At 39.9% G+C, this 20,106-nt stretch overlaps 2 long non-coding RNA genes and 1 pseudogene across 2 annotated transcripts in view; 2 read left to right on the forward strand and 1 right to left on the reverse strand.

Moving 5' to 3' along the window:
- The window catches only part of LOC125082858 (uncharacterized), a 158,997-nt gene extending 150,232 nt beyond the window's left edge, over positions 1–8,765 (forward strand). Inside the window, exons 3-4 of the long non-coding RNA XR_007122126.1 lie at positions 5,344–5,524; positions 8,126–8,765. This is a non-coding gene — a long non-coding RNA (uncharacterized LOC125082858). The remainder of the gene's footprint in view (positions 1–5,343; positions 5,525–8,125) is intronic.
- The window catches only part of LOC125082941 (spermatogenesis-associated protein 31D1-like), an 894,603-nt pseudogene that overhangs the window by 533,730 nt on the left and 340,767 nt on the right, over positions 1–20,106 (forward strand).
- The window catches only part of LOC125082854 (uncharacterized), a 571,692-nt gene that overhangs the window by 510,000 nt on the left and 41,586 nt on the right, over positions 1–20,106 (reverse strand). The gene's annotated exons all lie outside the window — the stretch shown is intronic.

A 20,106-nucleotide genomic window follows, 5' to 3' on the forward strand; every position in this document is an offset into this window, starting at 1 on the left:
GTGTCCATTTACATCTGTAGTCATGGATAGTCAAGCAGTGACCCAGCTCGCCACAGGAAGTGTGGGGCTAAATGAAGGGTTGACATCCAAATATGATTACAGTTTGGCTGCCTCAAAATCTCAACACTGATACCTCAATAGTATAGAAAACATTTTGTTTTTGTTTTGTCTTCCAGTAGAGGAGAGTGAGGGGAGTGAGAAACTCAGACGAGGCTGTGCTATGTAGTAAATATCCTTTCTTCATTTTCTGTTGGTGAAAAGCTCAATAACTAAGTGTTGAACAAGCTTCAGTTATTCTGCAGTTGGTCACATAACTCTTGGAGCCTCAACTGGCGATTTAATTGATGATCACTTGGGGAGAAGCAAACGGGTTTGGAGACCTGAGACATCACCCAGAGCCACTGCGCTAAGGGAAGAAGTTCATGGGCTTTAGTCCTTCTGCACAGAGTCTAGTGTCTCTGTCTTTTGTGTATAATTAGCTGAACTTTTCCTTCAGGAGCCTGTGTGATTCTCCTAATAAGGTAGTGATGATGCTTATATTTTCTCTGTGCTAACGCAGTCATATTTTATTGTTAAATTGGAAATAAGGGTCATTTTGTTGTTAATTGACGTTGATAGTTTCTCGGACAGGCACACCCCTGAGAAGCCAATGTACAGTGCTGGGGAAAAGGATGGTGAGCCTTACCTGAAGGTGGAATAGAAGTTTCTCAAGCTTCCTTGATGATAAGATTGACCTGAGGTGTTGGCTCAATATTCAGATTTCCAGTTTTTTCCTTGGAGGATGCTGCTTCACAGGGGTTGGGATGCGTCCTCAGAATACGTATTTTAATAGCTACGTGACTGTTGTAATTAAGGTAGTATGGGAAACACTCCCCTAGGAAGTGTGCAATTTTGAAAGGGTGGTTCCAGTCAGTGGGCGGGGAGGGGTGTGGGGGGTGGGTTTCCTGATTACCAAATATTTGCTATTGTTCCCATGGAGGTATTTTTCTCTTTCTTAGTTCTTTTCCAGCTTCTGTTCTGTACCTGCCACCAACTGTCATTCAGTCCCACTTGGGCAGGTTGTTCTTAGCTCAGATTCTCAATGCTTTTCTATACCTCAGCCTAGAGTCTCCAGCTGATTTCAAATCATATCCATTCATACGTCGCAGTCACAGTGGTACCAAACGATTTGCTTTTCCATACCTATCTCAACCTCTTCAAATCTTTTGCCTTTTTCATGCTCCATTTTCTTTCTTTCTTTTTTTTTTTTTTTCTTTTTTTGGGGTGGGAGTGAGGGGGCAGAGGGAGAGGGAGAGACAGAATCTCAAGCAGGCTACATCCAGCACAGAACTCACCACAGGGCTCGATCTCGCACCCTGATCCAAAATCAAGAATTGGTTGCTTAACCAACTGAGCCACCCAGGTGAGCGCACGTTCCATTTTCTGCATAGAATGCCTTCTCTTACTAGTTTACCCTCTGTACTTCTGTTTCTTCTTCAAGAATTCCGACATTACTTCCTTAGGAGTCTTGCTGAGCTTCCCTAAGCAGAGTTAATTCTTGTCTCTGTGTTCTCGTGGCACATTGGATTTCTCTTACCTGTAACATGTGTTCAGTTATAATGATCTGTTAATTTGTCTTTCTCTCTCAGTAGGCAGCTTGGAGAGGGACAGTGTCTTCACGTTTATATTCCAGTGTCTAGCAGAGTGCCAGGTACATAGTAAGAATTTTATAAGTATTTGCTGAGTGAACTTTAGACTTTAATAATTATATATTAAATGATTATTATCAAATAAAAAGGATATGGATTAGTTTATATAAGTCCAGATGTTCATTTGTTCATTAGCCGTTTATTCAGACAGTATCTGTTGGACCTCTAGTGTAAGCTAAGCATAAGTGATTCAGTGATAAGCTAAATTACACATCATCCTTGCCTTCACAGAGCTTTGAGGTGAGAGAAATCTATTAATACAATAATTATGAAATGAATAGATGATTTGCTACAGTGAAAAATACCAAGGATAGACATATGGGGGCAATGAAAGAACATAATGTGGGGGTTGGGGGTAAAAACTTATCTAAGTTTTGCTGATGGAAAGGAATTGTCTAGGGAGGAAGCAGAGGGAAGAACCTTCTAGGGTCAGGAAAAAAGACTGTTCAAAGGCCTTGGGGTAGGAGAGAGTATGGCAAGAAGAAGAGACTAAAAGATGGATGGTACGTGTGGAGCAGAGAGAGCAAATGGACCCATGGCCTGAGAAAAGGCTGTCACCTAGAGGTTGAGAGTTTTCATCAGCCATGTTAAGAAGGTGTATCTTTATTCTAAATGCAGTGGGAAACCAGTAAAAATAAACCTGAGTAGTTTGGCATGTGTGTAATTGCAGTTTTGTAGGGATTTATACCTATCAAACGATGAATTGCTTTATGGTTTATTTTTGTTTTGACCATGCAGACTACTTCAGGACAGGAATCAGGTCTTATATTTCTTAGTGTTCCCAGCCTCTAGCACCAGACAATAAATAGAGTGGGAGACCAAGAGATGGGTGTTTCTTATTTTATTTCACATTTTTTGAGAGTGAAACTTTTTGTAAACACACTTAGAAAGAAACTTAGTTAACTAGACCCACTGGGTAGCTTAAAATGATGTAACATTTTGTGTTTAAATTGTGAGAAACATGTTTGATATGGTGAATGGACAGCTGGTTACCCACTACAGTCTTAATCCACAAAGACCGTTTTGTAAGTGCTTGGGAAACTAGTCAGCATTAAGTTTGAGAAGAACCGGTTTCCCTTGCTTGATAAAGTTATTTTATCACTGATGATGCTTGGGGTTTTGCCATTCAGAATCAATACTAGAGCTATAATGATTCTTTGGACTTTAAGAGTCCTTTGTGAAAATGTAGATAAATACCTAATTGGGATTACAAGGTCTATTAATATTTGTCAACTGACATCTTTGGGATATTTTTTTTTTTAAGATTTTATTTATTTATTTGACAGAGAGAGATCACAAGTAGACAGAGAGGCAGGCAGAGAGAGAGGAGGAAGCAGGCTTCCCGCTGAGCAGAGAGCCCGATGAGGGACTCGATCCCAGGACCCTGAGATCATGACCTGAGCCGAAGGCAGCGGCTTAACCCACTGAGCCACCCAGGCGCCCCAGACCTTTGGGATATTTTGATGGAGACTTAAATATAAAGGAAATTATATATTGGGGGAGAGCAGGGCATCAATGATGTGGAAGTGAAGTCTACCTCCTCAGTTTTGCTCTGTTGTCGCCTCTAGAAACGAAAGTCATTTTGTGAATGATGGCGGTGATTGTGTTACTGACTGAAACTGAATCTGTCTGGATGTTGGTTTCACAGTAAAACAAAGAGTACTTTTCTTCCTAATCTTTAGGACACTGTGAGGTTTAATGATATTAGTGAGAAAAAGGCGATGGACTTTGGGAGATTATGTTGCTTTGTCATACAGGCTGAGCTGGTGGCATCATCTACCCAGAGCCTTTGTGATTCAATGGAGTTCTCAAATCAATTTAGGAACAAGTTCTTTCTGTAAGGCCAGGATTTCATTAGAACATCACTACTAATATTAGGTGTACTTTCTCAAAATTTTTCCAGACTTCTTTATTTAACCCATTGCTCAATTAATTTCTAGTTGCTGGAGGGGACTCAAATGAGAAAGGAAACCTTTGTTGATGTTTTGGGACAAGAGTGGTTTTTCCAGAATATTCCATGATGATTTGAAAAATTATGAACTCTGCATGACAAGGACACATATCCACCACACACATCCATTGAGACTTTTCTTATTTCCCTCTAGGGCTTTCTCCATTCTGCCCTGTGGATTTCTACAACATCATTTTTATGTTTGGCAGCTGTTTCCCATTTAATGAATTACGACTCTGGCAAATCTTGAATTAAAGATATTTTTAAATGAATAAAGCCATTCTCTTATTAAATGTAACTGCTTTATTTTCTCACATATTTACAGGAGATGCCATAGATCTTATTTGGAGTTTTAATAAATTTTTAAATATCACCATCGGGAATAAGGTTCTGATTACTCAAGCAACCATGCTAACCAAAAATGGACCCGCCCTTTAATTTTTTTTACCTTTTCCTCTGAGAGATGTTCATCTCAGGTCCTAATTTGCCCAATAAGTCTGAGGCAGCGATTAGCAAACTAATCTGGCCAGCAGCCTTTATCTGTTGACAAATTTTTATTGGAACATAGCCATGATGATCTATTAAGTACTATGACTGTTTTTGTTTTACAACTGAGCACAGTTGAGCAGTTACAACAGAGAACGCATGACCTGTAATGCTGAAAACATTTATTACCTTACAGAAAAAGTTTGCTGACCTCGGTCTAAGATAATGTTTCTATATATTCTTTGACTGTCAGTTATGCTAGGCACTCCCTGAAAGCAAAGACCAAATAGGATTTCCTTGTATCTTTAGTGCCTTTCACACTGTACTGTTAGAAAGAAGTGCTTAAGTCCAGAATGTATGAAAGTAACCTGATCCAGCTGTATAAATAATCATGCTTCCCCCCACCCCAACCTTAAAGCCTATGGGAAAGAACTACTGAAAACCAGGCATAGGGTGATCTTCTACTAGGACAGTGTTGGATTGACTTTCAGGAAGATCTGTATCAATTACTCTGATCTTGGTGTGTTGAACAGGGTTGCTTCTGTTCTCAGTTCAGCCATTCAGACATGAAAGACAGGGATGTTGGGGAGGGACCAATGCAACTTTTGCTGTCCCAAGAGAACTGGGGCAAAGGTATTTATGAGAATATCCCAGTGTCCATGTGCTGGGCAGCATATAGCTAAACTGATGTCTTGGATTGTTTGTATTCCCCAAATCATTTGCCCCAGCAGGCAAATTCTGTCTTAACATTTGCTACTGTGTGAAAAAGGAGATGTTTGGGAGGCAAAAGTACCCTGTTTTCAGTACTCTTTCTTGCTTTGTTTCAGTGCCCTTGTTGACCTTCCCTATATATGTAAATGTAGATTAGTTTGGTTTTTGTAAAAAAATTTATAGGTCTAATACCTTGCTTGAATAGGCATTGGAAAGGGCCCAGGAAAATACTCTTGGCCAGTTTCCTTAATAACCAAGCCAGAGGTGGCAATTATATAGGAAGTTTATTACCACTCTGGCCCTTCTCACACTTCTACTGTCAGACATCACGAATAGAACCCTGTATTCTTTCCGACAGAGACAGCCTCCAAATCCTTCCTAAAATGTTCCAAGTAACTGCCACCAATTAGTCAGAATTGGCCCACGAGATGAAGCCTTACTTGCCAAAGCTAGTTTTGCATATTTCTAGGTGCGAGAAATTTATTCCACCTTTTATTTCTTCCTTAGCTCCTCATGTGAAATGGATCCAGGCCCCAAAGGCAGGAACGGAGAAGGGCTGGCAAAGCAAGGCATTTTCAGCAGAATGCTGAGCATAAATAAAGATGTGAGGTGTCCAGCTGGAGTAAAGCAAAGTTCGCATTGGGAAGTCACACGAAGTGAACATGGAATAAGGAAGAGCTAGATTAAGGTAAGCATTGGCATCTAGGCCAAGACATTTGAATGTGATTTGAAAAGTCAGTGCTCCTGAAGGCTGGTAAGAGTCTTAGGGTTCTCCAGAGAAACAGAACCAATAGGATAGGATACGTACACACAGACACACGGACACACACACACAGACACACACACACACACACACACACACACACTCACACACAGAGGGGTAAGTGTGGTCATTTGTTTTAAGGAGTCCGTTCTTATGAGTGTGGAAGTTGGCAAGTTCAAAAGTTGCAGGGCAGGTGATCAGGCTGGAAATTTCTGCAGGAGATGATGTTGCAGTCTTGAATCTTAAGGCAATCCAGAGGCAGAATTCTTTCTTTGGAGGACCTCAGTCTTTTCTCTCAAGCCCTTCACCAGATTAGATGAGGCTCACCCACATTGTGGAGGGTCCGATCATTTGCTTTGCTCAAGGCTTACTGATTTAAATTTCAATCACATCTAACAACATGAAATTTATTTAAGTGAAACAGAGTTGATGAAAAGAAAATAGTTAAATAAATATTGTATGCAGATGGTATAGGGATATGTCAAGTATATATGTACTAAAATGGCTGAGGTCAGAGAATGGTAAGCCACATAATCACTATACTCTTGTCACAAGGAAATGTCATAAGGAAATGGGCTGTTAAGGAGATTAATTCTGCTGCCTTGAACAAAGGCCATGGACAGAAAATATTCAATAATAACTATTTGCCAAATTTCCCAAATGTAATTGTCCCAGTCTGCTTTTTTTAAAAGAAGTTGTTTATACTTTTTTTCCCACCTAACAAACAGAAGTTTTAAATTTTATGTAATGTTAGTAATTGGGTCTTTTGCTTCATGATTTCTTAAAAGGAATTTAAGCTTAGAAAGTCATCCTGGTTTTTATTTTTTTAAGATTTTATTTATCTATCTATTTATTTATTTATTTATTTGAAAGAGAGAGAGTGGAGGGAGAGGGGAAAGCAGGCTCCCTGCTCAATGCAGGGCCCGATCCCAGGACCCCGGGATCATAACCTGAGCCACTCAGGCACCCCTCATCCTGGGTCTTAAAGTCACAAGTCTAACACCTTGTTTGAGTGGGCATTTGGAAAAAGATATTTTTAAGTATTTAACTTTTTTTTTAAATAAAGATTTTATTTATTTATTTGAGAGAGAGAGAGATCACAAGTAGGCAGAGAAGCAGGCAGAGACCGAGGGGGACACAGGCTCCATGCTGGGCAGAAAGCCCAACTCGGGGCTTGATCCCAAGACCCTGAGACCATGACCCGAGCCGAAGGCACAGGCTTAACCCATAGGCACCCCTAAATATTTAACTTTTTGATGCATCTGAGACTTATTTTGTTATACACATGAGGGATGCATCTAGACTGATTTTATTTTCCTTAAATTTCTACTCAGTTATTCCTGTATGAGTTCCTTTCTGGTGATGTCATTTTTATTTTCTAGAAAATTCTTACATGGATCCAAATCAATTTCTGGACTAGCTCTAGTCTGTGTTCTGTATCTATACATTGTTTGTTTTTCCAGTAGTTAATTATTTTAGTGATATGGCCTTATATTTAAATATTTAGTGTAGTTAGTCACATCTCATATGCTTTCTTCAAAATTTGCTGTGATAAACTTATTTTTCTCCTAAAAATATCAGAATCTAGTCAGAGTCTCCAGAAGTTTCATAAAATGTTAATTGGATTTTGTGTAAATCATTATGAGGGTTATAATGAATTCATGTATAATTCATATATGTATGAATTTATGCACATTTTCAATCAACTTTTGATGTTTGTGACTATAGAGCACAGATAAGATTAGAGTCAATGAATTAATCTAAAATAATAATGAAGACATTTTATCTCCATTGCCTCCTTCACTTGAGCAATTTAGATGTATAAATAGCCAAATTGAATTTAATTCCCTTCATTTTTACACCCTGTATGTCTGGCCTAGGTGTAATATAAAAATCAAGGATCCAAAGACCCGCCTCAGAGAACAGAATAAAAGAAACAATGATAAACATTGTCAGTGAAAGAATTTAGAAACTCTTGAAGGATAGTTCACATTTCAACTTTTAACTTTGATTGCAATTTCCCAGGACTTCAAATGGAAACCCATGATCCCTTCTGCAAGGATCTTCACCTGGGGTGTTTTAAAATTTCTTTTTCTCATTTTCTTTGCCCTTCTCGTGCTGGTAGTATCTGCACAGCTTGTTCTCCTGGCTCTAGCTAATTCTTGGTCCTCTGACAGCAGAAAGCAATGATCAGACAGGTTGAATGATTCAATGGAAATGTAATCTGATCTCATCTTAGCCACAGTAAAAAGCAACCTGCTGTGAACCGGAATTGTAATGCTGGGAATTATCTGATTCCTGCAGCCCTCTCTTCTTTCTCTGCCCTGGTGAATGATGGCTAAGGAAATTTAAAGCATGTAAAACATGGTAAATGTCAATTTGTTGACTTGGCCATTGAACCGGACATCTTGCCTTCTTGCAGGTGAAACTAAAGATCACAATTTCTAGATTTTATTTATATGGGCCAAGCATTGAAGTGCTTCTCGATTCAGGTATGTCTTCTTTTCCTTTAAACTATACTTCCAGCTTTGGGGCCAGGTACAAAAGCAAAGCAAAACAGCAACCAAAAAGTGAAGGAATCTCCTTTGCACACCTGAGCTGCAAAGAGGGACGACCTGCAGAACAGAGTTGACATGATGTGATGGTTCAGTTCCCAGATATGAAGGAAAGGAATCCTCTGCCACTGGCTAAGGAAGGCCAGTTACAAAGCAGGAAAACCGAGAACTGGTAGAAGAAAGTAGAGAAACTTGCAGGAAACTTACAGGAGAGAAAAACTGGACATAAAATTAAAAGAAACAGAAAACACAGCTGTTACACTGCTGGCCCCCCGTGATCATCTCTGCCTACATTTGCCCTTGTGGAGTCCTCGCTCTTTGAACGGGAGTAGGGCCTGTGACATTCTGACTGACTAGAGGTGGCTGTGTGATGCCGTGCCCTTTCCTGTGTCTATGTGGGAAGCCTTAAGATGCTGTGCTTCTGGGTTCTGAGCCCTGATCTGCTTTATAAGGACTCTGATGGAGCTTTGTGGAGAGGCCATAGGAGAAAAGCCCAGGCATTCAGTGCCCAGCCAAGCCCAGGCCCCTGACCATCAGCTGAATGAATCCACAGAGTGACCATTGGCAAGATCAACCAAGATTACCTGGCTAAGCCCAGCCCAGACTGCAGAATTGTGAGGAAATAGAATGGCCATTGTTTTAAGCCAGGAGGTTTTGGGCTTGTTTGTTCTATCACAAAACATAACAATTGATATGATAGTGGAGGGGAAGCATCAAGGACCAAGCCCAGGGTCTCTGCTGTCTGGGACAGCCTGGTGTGGAGGGAAGATGCAGGCCTAGGACCACAACAAGCTCGGGTCATAGCCTCACTTTTTAGCTTTTTGCTCTTTGAACTGGGCAAGTTATTTAGTCTTTCGGGGCCTCAGTTCTGTTTTCTGTAAAATGAGAAAAATATTTCTTCCCTCACAGGAGAGTTAAGAAATGAAATGAGTGAAAGTTTGGGGCACATATTAAGTACCCACCAGACAGGAGTTCTGTTCCATTTCCTCCTTACGGTTCCTTCCCCCACTCCCCTACCCCCCACTAAGGGCTGACCTAAACTACATTGACTCTTTTGTGTGTGTGTGTGTGTGTGTGTGTGTGTTATGTTAATCACCATAAAATACATCATTAGTTTTTGCTGCAGTGTTCCAAGATTCACTGTTTATGTACAACACCCAGTTCTCCATGCAATATGTGCCCTCCTTAATACCCACCACCAGGCTCACCCATCCTCCCACTCCCCCTCCCCTCTAAAACCCTCAGTTTGTTTCTCAGAGTCCATAATCTCTCATGCTTTGTCTCCCTCTCCGATTTCCCCTACTTTACTTTTCTTTCCTTTTCCTAATGTCTTCCGTGTTATTCCTTATGCTCCACAAGTAAGTGAAACCATATGATAATTGACTTTCTCTCCTTGACTTACCTCACTCAGCATAATCTCTTCCAGTCTTGTCCATGTTGCTACAAAAGTTGGGTATTCATCCTTTCTGATGGAGGCATAATACTCCATTGTATATATGGACCATATCTTCTTCATCCATTCATCTGTTGAAGGGCCTCTCAGCTCTTTCCATAGTTTGGCTATTGTGGACATTGCTGCTATGAACATTGGGGTACATATGGCCCTTCATTTCACTACATCTGTATCTTTGAGGTAAAAGCACAGTAGTGCAATTGCCAGCTCATAGGGTAGCCCTATTTTTAATTTTTTGAGGCATCTCCACACTGTTTTCCAAAGTGGCTGCACAACTTGCATTCCCATCAATAGTGTAAGAGGGTTCCCCTTTCTCCACATCTTCTCCAACATTTGTTGTTTCCTGCCTTGTTAATCTTGGACATTCTAGCTAGTGTAAGGTGACATCTCAGTGTGGTTTTGATTTGAATTTCCCTGATGGCTAATGATGATGAACCTTTTTTCATGGGTCTGCTAGCCATTTGTATGTCTTCATTGGAGAAGTGTCTGTTCATGTCTTCTGCTCATTTTTTGACATGATTATCTGTTTTGGGGGGATTGAGTTTGAGAAGTTCTTTATAGATCTTGGATATCAGCCCTTTGTAGTGTCATTTGCGAATATCTTCTCGCATTCTCTGGGTTGCCTCTTTGTTTTGTTGACTGTTTCCTTTGCTGTGCAGAACCTTGTTATCTTGATGAAGTCCCAAAAGTTCGTAATCACTCTTATTTCCTTTTCCTTTGGAGACGTGTCTTGAAAGAAGTTGCCATGGCCAGTGTCAAAGAGGTTACTGTCTATGTTCTCCTCTAGGATTTTGACGGATTCCTGTCTCACATTGAGGTCTTTCATCTATTTTGAGTATATCTTTTTGTATGGTGTAAGAGAATGTTTGAGTTTCATTCTTCTATACATAGGTGTCCAATTTTCCCAGCACCATTTATTGAAGAGACTGTCTTTTTGGATATTTTTTCCTACTTTGTCTAAGATTTGACCATAGAATTGAGGGTCCATATCTGGGCACTCTACTCTGTTCCACTGGTCTATGTGTCTGTTTTTTGCCAGTAACATGTTGTCTCGGTGAACACAGCTTTGTAATAAAACCTTGAAATCAGGCAATGTGATGCCCCCACCCTTTTCTTTTTCAACATTTCCTTAGCGATTTGGGATTTTTTCTGGTTCCATACAAATTTTAGGATGGTTTGTTCCAGCCCTTTGAAAAATTCTGGTGGAATTCTGACCAGGATGGCATTGAAAGTATAGATTGCTCTGGGCAGCATAGACATTTTAACAATGTTTATTCTTCTGATCCATGAGTATAGATTCAGTCTCTTTCATGAGTGTTCTGTAGTTCCTTGAGTATGGATCTTTTACCTCTTTGGTTAGGTTTATTCCAAGGTATCTTATGGTTTTTGGTGCCATTGTAAATGGAATCGATTCTTTAATTGCCCTTCCTACATTTTCATTGGTAGTGTATAAGAAAGCAGCTGATTTCTGTGCATTGATTTTGTATCCTGCCACATTACTGAATTGCTAAATGAGTTCTAATAATTTGGGGATGAAGTCTTTTGGGTTTTCCACATAAAGTATCATGTCATCTGCAAAGAGAGAGAGTTTGACTTCTTCTTTGCCAATTTCAATACTTTTTATTTCTTTTCTTTGTCTGATTGCTGTTGCTAGTTCTATGTTGAACAATAGTGGCGAGAGTGGGCATCCTTGTTGTATTCTTGATCTCAGTGGGAGGGCTCTCAGCTTTTCCCCATTCAGAATGATATTTGCTGTGGGTTTCTCATAGATGGATTTTATGAAGTTGAGCAATGGTCCCTCTATCCCTATATTTTGAAGAGTTTTAGTCAGGAAATGATACTGTCTTTTGTCAAATGCTTTTTCTGCATCAGTTGAGAGGACCATGTGATTCCTCTCTCTTCTCTTATTGATTTGTTCCATTACATTGATTGATTTGTGAAAACTGAACTACCCTTTCATGAGGATGCAAGGGTGCTACATTAACTCTTAAGGGTAGTCCTGTGACCTGCTAAAGGGCATCGTGTCATAGGTCAGTTTTGTACTCTGTATGTATTTGATAAACAACCACTATGTTTATTTGAAAAAGAAGTAATATGCTAAATTCTAAGTGATGGATTTTTTAAATTTTTTTTTATTTTTTTTAATGATGGTAGGTTTGGCCGCCAACGTGCATTTGTGTCTATATCCTGGAACTTATACACCTGCTCCTCTGGAGTATGACAGCTGTTTATTAGACTGAGCTGGGGTCATGAAGGAACATTACATTCAGTTTATTTTACTGCAGAAGGTATGAAGGCATGCACTAGATTTCTGTTAGAGTTTCACAAGAAAGAAAAAATTACTATATTGTTTGTAGAGTTCATTTATGCAAAATTGCACATTTTGAGGCAGCACTGGGTAAAATTTTGTGCTTATTGAACCCCCATCTTCATACTAGGAGGTGAGTTAGGACCCCAGAAAGAAAGAAGTCCCATACTGAGTGTCTGAATTATGTTAAAACTGTGTAGACTCCCAAGTTTCCAAGCCTTCTGAGAGAAAATACACATGTACATTCACACATTCACGTACACAAATGCATGAAAGAGAGGACTAAGGAGAAAAGAAGTAAACCTGTCGTGGCCTCAGTTTCCAGTTTGCGAAAAGAGAAAGTCAGGCTAGAAGGTTCTCCAAAGTCATTTCCAGCTCTGAGTGTAGCACACATCTCAAATCCTCGACCTGAATTAGCCCTTTGTGGACTGGGAGATGAAGAACACAGGTTGTTCTGCAGCAAAACTTTAATTGCAGAGCTTTAATTATAAAAAGAATCAAAATTCTCTTTCAGATTATGCTTTTTTAATTTTATTTTTAATTGTGCTTTTATTGTTTCCATTTTATTTTAAAAAAGAAATGAAAGCTGCAGTTTGCCGAATTGCTACATGCTTTTCCTTGCCATACAAATGCCCTAGCATGTTAACCTAAAACAATTTTCTAAAATGTATTTTTAATGAGAAACTGAGATCCCTGAAATTTGTCTTGTACATTTTTTTTTCCTTTAGACCTCTTATAGGGCTCTGGAGTTTCCATACCTCGGTGCCAAGAGCATGGCAAAGGAATCCGGCTCAGTTTAGTAATTACCTTGTGTTAGTCTTGCTCAAAGTTGTTTTTCTCTTAATGGGTTAGGAGAGCCATTCAAATGCTTTGGCTCTAGTCATCAAAGTTCCAATGGGGAGGGTAAGTGAATGTGTATGTAATGTTTAGCCTATAAAAATGGCTATACACAGAGCTTATGCGGAGTAAATTCATACCAGGGACTCTGAGTAAGGGCAGGTCAATGTTAAAGAAAGCATGAGAAAATGAATGAGTTGAGGAAAGCCTGGGAGTATCCTTCCCTCTCTAAATTAGGTCTCACAATTTTAGTGGATGTTTATTTTTGCCCCCCTCATGAGGGAAAGATCTTCCCAAAGTCTCCCTGTGTGCTTCCAGAATGCTGACTCACTCCCAGTCTCCACCATGGAGCAGGTACATAGCCCACATTTTCTCAGGCTTTCTGTGGTGAGGGACCAGTTTGCTTCCTCTCATACTCCCCCATCCACCATGGGCTGATACTTGCATAAAATACAGTGCAAATCAGTCACTGAAAAAAAAAAAAACAACACACAAAACAAAGACAAACAGGGGCACCTGGGTGGCTCAGTGGGTTAAGGCCTCTGCCTTCAGCTCAGGTCATGAACCTGGTGTCCTGGGATCGAGCCCTGCATTGAGCCCCACATCCAGCTCCCTGCTCTGTGGGGAGCCTGCTTCCCCCCACCCCCGCCTTCCTTTCTGCCTACTTGTGATCTCTGCCAGTCAAATAAAAAAATAAAAAAATCTTAAAAAAAATTAAAATTAAAATTAAAAAATTAAAAAAAACAAAGACAAACAAAATATAAGCCTCAGTTTTAATTATTAGACTCAGTTACTCTGTCAGATTGTAATAGAAGTTTCTAACGATCCTCAATTTCTGTACTTGTTGTGGATGGTGACCCAGTAATTATTTCGGGAGCGTTCTTATGACTTGAGCTGGTGCCATTCACCTGAATGTTGGGACTTTAGTTGAGAACACTGGGACAAGAGTTCTCTGTTTTTTCCTGGCCAGATCCATCTTGGGACATGTTTTTCTCTTAATGGGAAGAGAAATGGCTTTGGAATGAGTCAACACTGAGAAAGCAGAACCTAGGGATAGTGAATCAGAACCCAGATCTACTCCTATATTGCAGAGAAATATAAGACAATAAATTAAAATTAAGCAAGCCAGAATTCATCTGGCTTTCTATCATCCATAAGGGAGTCTTATGTGATACAGTGATTAACTTGCATATTTCTTCATGAACTCTTAACCAGCTTGTCTTTTGCCAGTCATCTTTCCAAAACAGAGTATGCCATTCTTCTGGTTATGAAGCTGCCCTCAGTGTCACAAAGTTCAAGTTTCTGAAACTGCCATTCAAAGGCATTCACCATTGATTCCCCTTCTACTTTTTCAGATCAATTTTTTGCTGCTCTCATCCTCAAGCACAGACCATGCTTTAGCATGAGCAGACATGTATTTTTATATATGTTTATATATGTTCTAGTTTGCTCAGGTTCCCTCTGTCTGGATTCCTACACCCTTTTCTGACTTTCTAAGAATAGAACCTTGAGAACATAAGGTGTTCATTATTCTGAAACATTAGGTATCACCATCATTCCTGCTGATTCAAGGGCTAATTTTGCAAGTGTTGGCAGGAGGGAAACTTGATGCACCCAGACATTTGATATAAGTTGCAATTAGACCCCAGAGATCTCATTTCATAGGGAATTTAATATGGTCTTACTAAACAAATCTCAGAAAGCAACATGCTTAGACAAAGTATGACTTTAAGTTACTATAAAAATGAAAAAGCAAGAAATGAAAACGTACATCCACACCAAAACACATACAGAAATAGCAGATTTATTCATAAGAGCCAAAAAAGTAGAAAGAACACAAATATTCAACTGATCAATGTATAAATACAACATGGCACATCTATATAAGGCAATATAATTTGCCATAAAAAGAAAGAAGTATTGATACATGGTACAACATGGATGAACCTTGAAACAGTATGCTAAGTGAAAGAAGTCAGATACAAAAGGCCATATGATTCCATTCATGTGAAATGTCCAGAATTGACAATTGACAAGTCAGTAGATAAAGTAGATTAGTGGTAACCTAGGGTGGGAGCAGGAGGAATGAGTAGACTGAAGGGGGAATTAAGCCTGTGAGGAAGAGTTTCTTTTTAGAATAATAAAAATGGGGATGCCTGGGTGCTCAGATGGTTAGGCGTCTGCCTTTGGCTCAGGTCATGAACTTGGGGTCCTGGGATTGAGCCCCACATTGGGCTGTCTGTTGGCAGGGAGTCTGCTTCTCCCTCTCTCTCCCCACTGTTCCCCCTGCTTATGCTCTCTCACTCTCTCTGTCAAATTAAAAAAAAAAAAAAATTGAATAATAAAAATGTTCTAAAGTTGATTGTGGTGATGAATGCACAACATTGTGAATTCAATAAAAGCCACTGAATTGCACACTTTTAATGGGTAAATTATATGGTATGTGAATTAAGTCTCAATAACGTGGTCTAAAAAATGTATAGGAGAGTTATTCATAGTTGCCAAAACTGGGGAGCAGCCAAGATGTCCTTTATTAAGTGAATGGATAAGTCAACTGTGGTACATCCAGACAATGGATATTATCCAGCTCCAAAAAGGAATGAGCCATTAAGTCATGAAAAGACACAGAGGAGCCTTAAGTGCATATCATGAAGTGAAAGAAGCAAACCAGAAAAGGCTACACACTGTAGGATTCCAACAAGATGACATTCTGGAAAAAACTCTGAAGACAGTAAAAAGATCCTTGATTGCCAGGGATTGGGGGCAAGACGGGATAAACAGCAGAGCATAGAGGATTTTTTGGGTAGTGAAAACTACTCTGTGTGATACTACAATGGTGGATACACGTCATTATACATTTTGTTCAAACCCATAGAAGGTACAATGCCAAGAGTGAACTCTAATGTAAACTATGACTTTGAGTGAGAATGCTGTATCATTGTAAGTCCATTGGCTGTAGTAAATGCCCCCTGCTGGTTCTGGATATTGAGAGTGGGGGAGGTTGTGTGTACGATAGGGAGGCTGAGGGACATATGGGAACTCTGTACTTTCTGCCAGGTTTTGCTGTGAATCAAAACTGCTCTGAAACATAAAGTCTACACAAAGAAGAAGAGGAGGAGGAGGAGGAGGGAGAAGAGGAAGAAGAGGAAGTCCTGAATACCTCACAAGGCTCATCTCAGTTGGCACCAACTATAAAATTTTCCCTAACCCTTCTCTCTTCTCCTTCCTGGCAGAAGACTCCTTTATCTGTGTTTTCATTGTGTTCTTATTCCTACTTCCTTTATAGTTCACATCACTTCCCTTCATTATAGTTGTTTGCAGGTCTCACTAAACTATGACCTGCTCAGGGCCTGAGGCAATACCTTGTTATTTCTACTAGAAATACTACATAGTAGAGTTCAGTGAGTTTGGTATGTGAATGAATGAGAGACATCTTACAGCTAGCTACTCTTTTCAATACAGTTTAAAAGGATTTTGCCCCAGAATCTGTTCTTCAGGCTTTTTATCCTGAAACAAACAAACAAACAAAAAAACAGCTGTCCCCATGTGGCTTATCCCAGGGACAGTGAGGAGGATGGGAATGAGAAAGCATGGAGGACTGTCCTTAGAAAACTTAGGACATATGAGAATCTACACTTATCTCTGTGGAGTTTCTTCCAATAGAAGCCTATTATCTTGCTGGAGCTTTTGGAAAATACTCCTCCTTGGAGACGATACAACCAAGTATAGTATAAAATCCAGGACCAGACTTATGTGGTGACCCAGGTCAGCTGGGAAGATGTCCTGGGTTGTGAGAACATCTTGCTCTACCAAAAGCCATCTCTGCCACCTCCGGATGGCTGCCTGAGATGTTCGTGTGAAGGCTTTAGTATAAGGCTTAAGGGTTAGATGTCTGTAAACTGTGTGAGATGTACTCCTGCGAAGGATGACATTTTAAGTTTTTGTTACTCACTTACATCTTACTGAGAGTCATACATAATATGGTTCTTGAAAGCAGGTTTTCAGAGGCCAGTGGAGAAAACCTATCAAGACATTGGTGCCAAGAGTGAAAAGGAAAACGTACCTAAAGGGGTGATAGAATAACAAAAAGAATGTTTCTTTTATCACAAATTTGCCAGCATTGAATAGACAAAGTGGATACTCTCAGCCACACGGCTGCTTTAATTTTAGGACTAAGATGGCTTTTTAGTATATCACTTATTATTCAAAATAGAGGTGTTGAGAACATTGGGGATTTCATTGTCAGTGCTCTACGAGTTACAACTGAGTAATCTAGAGAAGTCACTTACCCTCTCCAAGCTTCAGTTTTGTTCTTTCATAATAGAGACACAGTAATACCTGAGCTGCTTACATCATGGGGTGATTGTGAGATTGCTCCCAGTAAACTTCTTGAAAAAGTAGCAAATCATTTACACTTGCTGTTAGTGTAGGAGGAGAAGTGCTGTGAACCTCCCCTACTGAAGCTCAGTGGAGGTTATTTTTGGTGAATTATATATATATATATATACATTATATATATATATATATACATACCTTTCAGGTCTTGTTCCTTTAAATTTTGAAGGAACTTCTACCAGGTTCTGAGAAAAGTTTTAACTCAAGGCACATAAATGTACAAAAGGATATCGAGCCAACAAATGCCCTTTTAAAAGAGAAAAGCCGTTCTTCGACTGTCTTCTCAAAGAGTCATTAATTTGTATCAGATAATCGCAGAGATTAGACATGCAGAGTTGCCTTTCTAAGGAGCATGGTGTGTATGAGCATTTGTGACCCACAGTACCTGTCACTTTGTTTCTCTGTTCCAGAGATCACCCGGCAATTCACAGATGCGGCAGGATACCTGTCCTGTGTCCTGTGTAACTCTCAGCCTGTACAGGGCTTTTCCCTAGAACAGCATCATGAGGTCTTTAAGGACAGAGACCAGGACTTAACAGGTGTTTGTGTCTCTTGGCTTCCAAAAGTAATTATTTGTTAAATGAAAATGTGGCTGAGACTGCATGTCAGGATGAGGAAGAAGCGGTGCCTCTTGACAGGTCTGATCTTCCAGGCAGGTGACCTGTTCCTGCAGAACCAAAAGGAGACTCTGCTGGGCCAGGGTGAAGGCTGTCCTACCCTTTCACAGAAGACCAAGTTAATAATGCTAGGCCAGGGGTGTCAAATAAAGAGCATCCCAGTTTAAGAAAGACATGAGAAGTTAGGAGGCAGTTCAGAGGACAGCTGCCATGAAGATAAAAGAGTTTAGAAAAGAAGATAGAGGAAGAGTGGAGGGAAATACTGGGATTATTTAAACCTGACAAAAAGGAACCTGGAAAAACTGTCACAGGTAGTTGATTTTCAAACATACGTGGGGATGATAATATAGGGTGGAGCTTCTCAACCCCTTTTCCTGGCAAGGTGCTCCTAGGAAAGGATATACAAGGCCCACAAGGGCAATCAGGTGAGGCTCTTCAAGACTACATTCTGCAGGAAGGCTGTGATGGTCCCGGGTCCCACCCTGCCACCAGAGGGGATCAGTAGCTTACTTAGCAGCGCGCAACCTATCTCAGCCTTTGGGGAGTTTATGAACTGTATGTTTGTGCTCCTCCCCAAATTCATATGATGAAACCCTAATCCTAATGTGAATGATATTAGGATATGGGGACTTTGGGAGGTGTTTAGGTCATATGGGTGGGGCCCTCATGAATGAGTTTAGTATCCTTAGAAAAGAGACCCCAGAAACCTCTCATCCACTTTTTCTGCCACATCAGGGTGTAGGGAGAAGAGGCACCTGCCTGTGAACCAGGAGGAAGGTCTCAACAGACACTGAATCTGCTGTGCCTTGATCTTGGAATTCCCATCCTCCGGAAGTATGAAAAATATATGTGTGTCATTTAAACCACCCGTTCTATGGCATTTGTTACAGGGCTACAACACACTGAGAAGGGATTTGTACACCTATTAGGGTACTGGTGTACAGAACACAGTATTTTAGGTAGAGTAAGAAGAACTGGGGTCAATATTTTATGAAAGACTGAAATAAAAGGAGAAAACACTTTATCCTTCAATATGAAAAATACTGGATTGTTTTGTCAAAGGGTGTGTGTGTGTGTGTGTGTGTGTGTGTGTGTGTGTGTTAGCTTGTCCCCAAACATTTTATGCAGTTTAACTTCACTAACTTTAGGAATACGAGTAATACAGAGTTATCCCCAAGATCATTTGAAGGTTGAACTATTTACATTCATTTTATATTGATGTAATTTTGGGATTATTGAATAATGCATTATTGAGTTTGAGTCAGCCTCTCTGACGGAAGATACTAAAGGCCAAATGAAACAAAAACCTAAATGTGCTGTAATGTAAGGGCCTACTTAATCAGAGGGAGCCATTTTGTTGTTTATGCAGTAAACTTAGATTGACCCTGCTCCTCCCAGAGGAACTTATTTGCAAAGCCCAGATACAAGGGCGGGTCAGGCCAGATAGAGACATCCAATCAGTGGGTCACGCATATATCTACTAGGGTGAATTGTAATTCAATTGACCGCCCATGTGTGACTTAACATGACTGTGCAGTTTTCTCTGTGTATTGCAATCTCATTGGCCACCTGTGTATAGCCTGGCTAAACTACCTCTATAAAAGTTAGTCTGTGAGGCTGGGAGGGGTCTTTGCAAGAGACGGCCCTGACCGGTCAGTTTGATTCTCAATGCTTGGCGTGAAATAAAGCTTTGCTTGACCTTCACTTTGTATCAGTCTCACTCCTTTGATTACAGATCCTAACACAAGTAATAGAATGGTGTATATTTCAAAAACAGCACCTTGTCCCTATTCCCATTTGACAAGAAAAATGAAGAGGTAGGTTTTTCTGGTATATCCTTGTCCAAATTTCCTTTTATTGTCCTGAAGTCCTAACACTCATCATGTTTAATTCTTCCTCCTTTGGGAAAAAAAAAGGGATGGAAATAATATGACTGTAATTTATTCAAATATGTCAGATGTGACCATCTTTTTCAGAGTTCCTCTAAGAAATCTTTGCCCAAAATTTGTACAAACTTGCTATTTCTGTTTAAAAAAAATCAAGAAATTTTCCTTACTGAACTCTTCTCAAATAATATCAAGGAATTATGGCTAAATGTCATAGCTATAAATCATTTCTCCTCCTAGAGAGTTTAGAAAGGGCTTATAATATTTGTCCTTTTTTTCAAGCAGAATGTGGGTCTGAGTGAGACCTTCTGTGTCCTACCAACCTCAAAGTTTGTTAAGGACAGAAGTCCAAATTTGCTCCACCAACAGAGCTCTAAAACTAATTTTGTAACATCTGAATCATGTCCACAGCTATTTTAAATACAAAAAATAAAAATATATACAAAACTTTAAAAT

The sequence above is a fragment of the Lutra lutra genome, chromosome 13 (genome assembly GCF_902655055.1).
Source record: "Lutra lutra chromosome 13, mLutLut1.2, whole genome shotgun sequence".
Taxonomy (NCBI): Eukaryota; Metazoa; Chordata; class Mammalia; order Carnivora; family Mustelidae; genus Lutra; species Lutra lutra.